Source organism: Benincasa hispida, unplaced genomic scaffold (assembly GCF_009727055.1).
Source record: "Benincasa hispida cultivar B227 unplaced genomic scaffold, ASM972705v1 Contig1182, whole genome shotgun sequence".
In the NCBI taxonomy this organism is placed as follows: Eukaryota; Viridiplantae; Streptophyta; class Magnoliopsida; order Cucurbitales; family Cucurbitaceae; genus Benincasa; species Benincasa hispida.
The window spans coordinates 146,793-154,697 of NW_024063731.1; positions in this window are offsets into that span (position 1 = coordinate 146,793).

Genomic DNA, 7,905 nt, shown 5'->3' on the forward strand with positions numbered 1-7,905 from the left:
GCATTGTCACATCGTATTATCTTATTGATACTCCTATGGCGTCATGCGTCCGAGCTTGGTCCAGCTGAAGTATCAATGCATCCCATCTTGCGATCGCCCTTCTACTATGGTTATTGCTCTGTGGCCGCAATTTTCAAGTGATTACCACATTTGCTTGATCACCGCAACTTTGGTGTGTTGGATGCTACTTCCATGCAATGGACGCATACGATCACAGCGCTTTCCTACGTTAGATGTATGCGATCGACGCAGGCGTTCATCTTTACGGTAACTCAGCTTCAGCTCGTGGGTTTTCCTATGCGTTTGCTTGTCTTTAACGTGCGTTTGTTTGCGATAGCTTACTTTCATCGCATGCATTTGACTCCTACGATAACTTCAAAAATAGGCACTTTGGCACGGAATAACGCATAATATTGAGGTTAGTGAGAATTTAGGTACTGATCAATGCAAAACTGAATTTTACATGAATTCTAAGTATTATCACCGTATTTTCTACTTATCAGCCCTCATAATTCTAAATAAAAGGCTACAATAACTCCTACTTTTACAAGTTATCAATATGTTCCTCGAATTTCAGAACTATATGATAGAACATGGAATCACGTCCCAATTCTTGGCCCCAAGAACACCTCAGTAAAATGGTGTATCAAAAATGAGAAATAGAACCCTGTTGGACATGGTTCGATCAATGATGAGTTATGCTCATTTTTCGGACTCATCTTCGGGATTTACATTGGAGACTACATGTTATATTTTGAACAATGTTTCCTTGAAAAGTGTTTCTAAAGCACTTTTTAAGCTGTGGAGAGGCCGTAAAGGTAGTTTACGCCATTTGAGGATTTGGGGATGTCTAGACCATGTGCTTGGGGCTAACCCTAAGAAGTTGGAACTGCGTTCAAAAGTTTGCCTCTTTGTAGGCTACCCCAAGGAAACGAGGGATGGATATTTCTATGATCCGATTGAGAACAAAGTGTTTGTGTCGACAAATGCTATCTTCTTAGAAGAAAACCACATCATGGATCATAAACCATATAGAAAGCTTGTTTTACTTGAAATTTCTAGTGAGACTACTGAGGGTTCAACAAAAGTTATCGAACAGACTGATAGATCAACAAGAGTTGTTGATGTCGGTACATCTAGTCAACCATCTCAAGAGTTGATACTGTCTCGACGTAGTGGAAGGGTTACGAACCCACCGGAATGCTAAATGGGTTTTATTGAAGCCCAAAATATCACATCTGATGATGGGATCGAGGATCCATTGTCTTATAAGCAAGCAATGGACGATGTTGACAAAGATGAGTGGATTAAGACTATGAATCGGGAAATGGAGTCTATGTACTTTAATAATGTATAGGAACTTGTGGATCAGCCTAATAGGGTAAAACCTATAGGGTTTAAGTGGATCTATAAGAGAAAACCTTGTGTAGATGGAAAGGTGCAGACTTTGAAGGCTAGACTCGTCGCAAATGGTTATAATCAGGTCAAGGGAGTGGACCATGAGGAAACTTTCTCACCTATTGTCATGTTGAAGTCTATCAGGATAATCTTGTCCATAGACACATTTTATGATTATGAAATATGGAAAGTGGATGTCAAGACTGCCTTTCTGAACCGTAGTCTTGAGGAGACCATCTACATGGCTCAACCATAGGGGTTCATTGTTCCAGATCAAAAATAAAGAGTTTGCAAGCTTAATAGGTCCATTTATAGGCTGAATCAGGCATCCAGATTGTGGAACATTAAATTTGACGGTGCAATCAAATCGTTTGGCTTTGATCAGAATGCTGATGAGCCTTGTGTTTATAAGAAAATCATCAATTGCTTAGTAGCTTTCCTAGTACTGTATGTGAATGATATCCTACTCATTAGGAATGATGTAGGTTTTTTGCTTGATATTAAGAAGTGGCTAGCTGCCCAATTCTAAATGAAAGATTTTGGAGAGGCGCAGTTGCTGGGATTGGTGTCATAATTCTGCCGGAGTCTCGTTGTTTGTAAAGAGACACATTGTTTGATGAATAAAATAATTGTTCTTTCATTTTAACATTTACTCATATTCAATAAACAAAGCTCCATGGTTACTCTTATGTGAACTTAAGCACGTATATGTGATATACAAGTGAATCATGCCTTAAGTGATAATCTAAATAGGTCTGTAGTATAAGGATTTAGGTGGGATACCTGATCTTGGTGACACTACGGATACGACCCACTTTGTAGAGGTTTGCAAGTGTTGTAAACTACTACAGATGGTAGATCCTGACCATTCATGTGGAGACGTGCGAGCAGGGATGTCTTAAACAAAGAGTTTGTATAAGACGCAGATCACGAGATGACTAGACTCTTTATATAACACCGTTGATACTAGAGACTTAAGTCTCACCTAAACGACCATAGGTGACAGGACCTCATTAGTATGGGAAAGAGTGGCTAGATTGCTAACTCAACATGCCTACCTTTTTGGGGAATTGTCTAATCTGGGTGATGAGAACTCAATCCACAAGATGGAATTCACTTCTTTCCTGAAGTAGGGATAAGTAGAGAGATTACTCCCTTAAGGGCTGATTATGGGGCTTGAACATAGTAGCCATAATGAGGACTCAGTCATAGTAGGACAATGACTTATGTTCATTAGAGGGATAAGTGGTACTTAAAAAGTTAGATGTAACAATAGGCGCATAACGGTTATTGGCTCAGTTGTACTTACGAGCGATCTATGAAGGGTTGTCGCACCTCTAATTGGTTAAGATGGACACATAATATATCTGTGGTAATGAGAGTTCAGCTATTGGTCTTTACTGGAGTGCCTGGCAGTTAACGGATGGTGAATCCCATGACTAAAGAGTTTAGTCAGTTATTCACGTACCGTTGGAGCTTCGAGCTACAGGTTCATAAGGTTCTCTTAGTAGCTCGATGGATTAAGTTGAGGATCAGATCTTGGTGTTGATTTGAAATGTTCAAATTGACAAGAGGTAATTCGATTATATATGATATGATCGGTATGATGTATGAGATACATCTAGTGGAGGATTAATGTAAATGAGATTTACATTAAGTGCCATGGAATATAAAAAAAACTATGGTTTATATGTTTTATGAGATGAAAGATTAAAACTATAGGTTATAAATATAGTATGATAAGTTAGGTAACATTTATATTTATAATAATATTAATTATTGGATAATTAAATCCTTTTCTCTAATAACCAATTGAGTAGGAGGTTATTGGTGGTTCATGGTAACCTTGAGATAAAAGGAAAATTGTTTTCCTAATTTTAGTAACGTTGAATTGATGAATTTTCTCTCGAAAAAGAACTTGTCAAGTAAATACGATTTACTAAGCGACAGCTTAAGCGAGCTAGACGATCGTGTAGTGTTTGTACGTGATAGACATGTTGCTATGCGATGGGTTAAACGATCGCTTAGCTTTTGCTAGACGATCGTTTAGTTTTTGCTAAACGATTAGGCATCGACCTATACGATAGGTTTCAGCCATCTTCCGCTTGCTCAATTGTTTACACGATTGGTGTTTCCTCCTCCCTCTACCTCAATCCAAGTCCAAACAAAGCCCACCCTCTAGATTCTTACACCGAGAATACCAAGATAGTCTTCTTGGTGGTGTCATACTCAACTCGATAACGTCGAGGTTCTGTGGAGGTCATTCATGCTGTTAGGGTGTTTGTGACTGAGCCAATTGCTGAGTTCGAGTGTGCGGTGTTCGTGCTGCGGAGCGATCGTGTTGTTCGAGCGTTTGGGGTTGCTGTGTTCGAGCATTCATGATCAAGGAGCATGGAGACGAGTCTACAACTGTGTGTAGAGATTTCTCTTCTTGATCATTTGTAGTTTTCATGCTGTAATTTCTCTATTGATGCATAACCATTTGTTTCTGTTTCGACTGTAATTTGTAATGTTCATACATGGTTGTAATTTGGAATGATCTATTCCGCTACTCATGGAAATCCTCGTGTTCGATTTCCTTCAATTGGTATCAGAGCTAGGTTGTTTTGATGTTCCAACTTACAAGTCTATTTGAACTTCATTTTTACAGTTGCAGTGGGTTTCTGCATTTGTGGTTAATTGTTTTCTGCATTTGTGGATGAAATTAATGAATGTTTCGGGTTTAATTGCCTTTATTTAAAGCTTTGTGTAATTACAACGTGTTAATTTGTAAGGGCCCCTGTGTTTTTGGGTGTAATTAAATTGCAATCAAGTCTATAATTCAAAGAGTTTGAATTAGTCGAGTCGTTCGTGATGAAGTTTTGAAGCATGGAGGTGCGGTTCTCAATGAAGAAGAAGACCAAGCATTGGTTGTATCGTATAGCTGAAGGTAAACGATCGTTGGGATTTAGCTAAACGATCCTTTAGATTTTTCTAAACGATCGTGTAATATTTACTAAACGATTGTTTAGCTAATGCTAAGCTATGGGGTAAATCGTTTACTCTATCTCGTAGTGCTAGTTGTGCGATCACGTAGGCGTTGGAGGTAGACGATCGTAGTGGGAGCATGTGATGCTCATCATTTAGTAAAAGGCACGCACTAGACGATCGTGTAGTTAGCAAGCCTCATCGCTTAGTTACTATCTACACGATCGCGCGTATACGATATGGAGGCCCTAGCTAAGCGATCGCTTAGGCGATGGTGCTTCGCGATATCGTAGTCGTTTCGACGATCGTGGAAGGCGGGCATTGTGTGGAGCGCACTAAACGATCATGTAGCTTAGGCTTCATTGCTTATTAAAAGGTACACGATCATGTAGTAAATTCCAAACGATTGTTTAGCTCTGGGAGCGTTGGTAAGCAATAGAACGAAGCATTTGTTTTATAATGTAGACGATCGCGGGGAGTTTAGTACACGATGGTTGGAGACACGATGCTTTGCCCGAGTGGTTCAAGACCCGGTTCGCCTGTTTGAACCGAAGACTCCTTGTCTTTGTAATAGTTAGCTTTATTTTTTGTGATTTTAAGGAAATTTTACCCGGTTCATCAACATTGGTTTATTATACATGTGATGTATGGTGTTTATATGCCAAATTGTTTGACATATAGTTTAAAACCCACCTTAGGTTGTGCTATTACTCATGCATCATTTATTATAAATGTTATAATTGAGCATAAACAAATTACTTGAAAGCATACGCATGTATCATGAAATATAAGAGTATATTTTGCATGCAGTGAGCATTATCATGCATTATCCTTTTATTATAAGTGTTATAGTCTAAGGGTTAATAGAAACATGTTTTACTTGTTTCATTGTTGTTTTGTATAAATGTTATATAAAAGAAGTAGTAATGAATGGACAATGCATTGAGCATGACACTTAGGTTGTTTATAAGCATTATGAATGTCTTGCATGTGTTAGCTTTGCATTGTGGTGGTTGTTTCCATTTATAAGTGTTATAAAGGAAATTAGATCTAAATTAATAAGAAAGAGTTGCATGCGGATTTAGAGTGAACTCAATTTTTTTAAAAAAGGTTTTAAAATTGGATTGAGATAGACCTAAGTTCAAGTGGTTCTAAACAGTTTAGTAAGCTAGATTAATCTTTTAAAATCGGTTTAAAAGATTAAATTGGTTGGCATAAAAGATTAAATTTGTTTTAAATCTATCTATAAGGGACCTTTTGTCTAAGGTAGGTTCTGGCTAGGTTGGTGTTCTTAAGTTGATGGAAACATAACATCCCTACTTAGGAACCTACCTGGAAAGGTAAATTAGATAGATTTTCAACAAGCATGTGACTATTTGGTCAAAGACTCTGTTAAAGAGTATAATGGTTGATGATTAAAAGTTCTTTAACTATCCAAGGTAAAAGTTACTCTTGGGAAAACGTAAAAGTCACTTTGTTGAAATCCTTAGCCATGTTTTTTCTAAGTAAGCTAAACCCTAGGTTATAAAATACTCAATGGGAGGAAGAGTTGTATCTGATATGTCTATGATTCCACTCATGTTTCTCCCTGTATGCTCACACCGTGAGATTCATGCTTGGCCTCGTGGTGCCCTGGAAGCATCCCCCCTTCGGATGGTGTTTGCATGAGTCAATATCAAGGTGGACGGAGAGATTATTTATTAGTAAGTGGGTGAAGGGTGTGTGTCAACACGTCCTATGGTCTCTGTCATTGGTTCACACCGTGAGATCATTCTGTACTCAATCATGTCACCTTTGAGCGTCCACCTTCAAATGGGTTTTTTTCAGTTGGTCAAGATCAAGGTGAACTCCAGAAATGGATAGGGTTGCTTTAGATTTTCCCCTAATCGGATTTTTTTCCATGGGATTGGCTTTTTGGGGCGGACCTCTAGGGTTTAAAATGGCGGGTCACACTTATGGGAGATTGTTAAGTAAGTTAATGATCTCATGGCCAAATCAATGATGGCTAGTCGTTATAAAAGCAAGAGTTGTTCTGGTATTAATGACTTGTTGAGAACTTCTTAATTTAGAGGAGGGATAACTGGTCCCTTCGGCGACTTTTGTCCTAAACCTTTCAAGCATCATTGCAAGACTAGATGTCACATGGGGTTCATATTAGTTTTGCTAAAACCTGATTGGATGTTGTTTTATTTTACAGCGGGTATTTTCTTAAAACCTAACGTAGGTGAATGTGTTCTTCGTTTCAGTAACTCGTTAGTATTTCCGTTTAAAGCTTTTAAAATGATCGACTACTTACAGTAGAAAGAATCATGTGAAATGAATTTTGTGGCAAACGACCTCCATCCCTTACTCTCCAAAAGAGGAAACAAGATAGTAAATCTGATTTATTGGTCTTAGAGACGTGTTTGATAGAGAATGATGATTCTACTTGGATCCTAGATTCAGGTGCTACCAATCATGTCAGTTCCTTTTACCAAGGATTCAGTTCCTGGCAAACATTTCCACAAGGAGAGATGACTCTTCAAGTCAGTGGTGGTGAGGTTGTTTCAGCTATTGGTGTAGGCAGGCTGAAGTTATTTGTTGACAAGAAACGTTATCTGTTACTAGATAATGTTTTTGTAGTTCCTCATATTAAGAGGAACATAATCTCGGTTTCTTGTCTCATTGAACAAAGCTATACCGTTTCCTTTTATGAGAATAAAGTGTTTATTTTCAAGAATAGCATGGAGATTGGTTATGGTTCAATGGCAAATAACTTATATGTACTAAGGTCGTTAGTCATAAAAGCCTTGTTTAATACTGAAATTCAGCACGGCAACAACAACTAAAAGACTAAAGGTTTCTCCTAAGGAAAATGCCCATCTTTGGCATCTAAGGTTAGGTCACATCAACCTCAATAGGATTAAGAAGTTGGTGAAAAGTGGACTTCTAAAGAGTTTAGAAGAAAACTCCTTGCCAGTATGTGAATCATGCCTCGAAGGCAAGATGACCAAACGACCTTTTACTAGAAAATGTTATAGAGCCAAAGAAACCTTAGAGCTTGTACATTCAGATCTCTGTGGTCCGATGAATGTTAGAGCTCGGGGTGGGTATGAATATTTCATCTTTTTCATAGATGATTATTCAAGGTTTGGGTATCTCTACCTAAAGCAACGTAAGTCTGAAGTCCTTAACAAGTTCAAGGATTATAAGGCGGAAGTTGAAAACTTGTTAGGTAAGAAGATAAAAACACTACGATCTGATCGTGGTGGAGAGTATATGGACCTCCAATTCTAGAACTATATGATAGAACATGAGATTGCGTTCCAACTCTCGGCCCCCGGTACACCTCAGCAAAATAGTGTATTAGAAAGGAGAAACAGAACCTTGGTCGATATGGTTCAGTCTATGATGAGTTATGCTCATCTTTCAGACTCGTTTTGGGTTTATGCAGTACAGACTGCATGTTATATCCTAAACAACATTCCCTCGAAAAGTGTTTTTGAAACACCTTTTGAGTTATGAAGAGGCCGTTAAGGTAGTTTACGCCACTTCAGGATT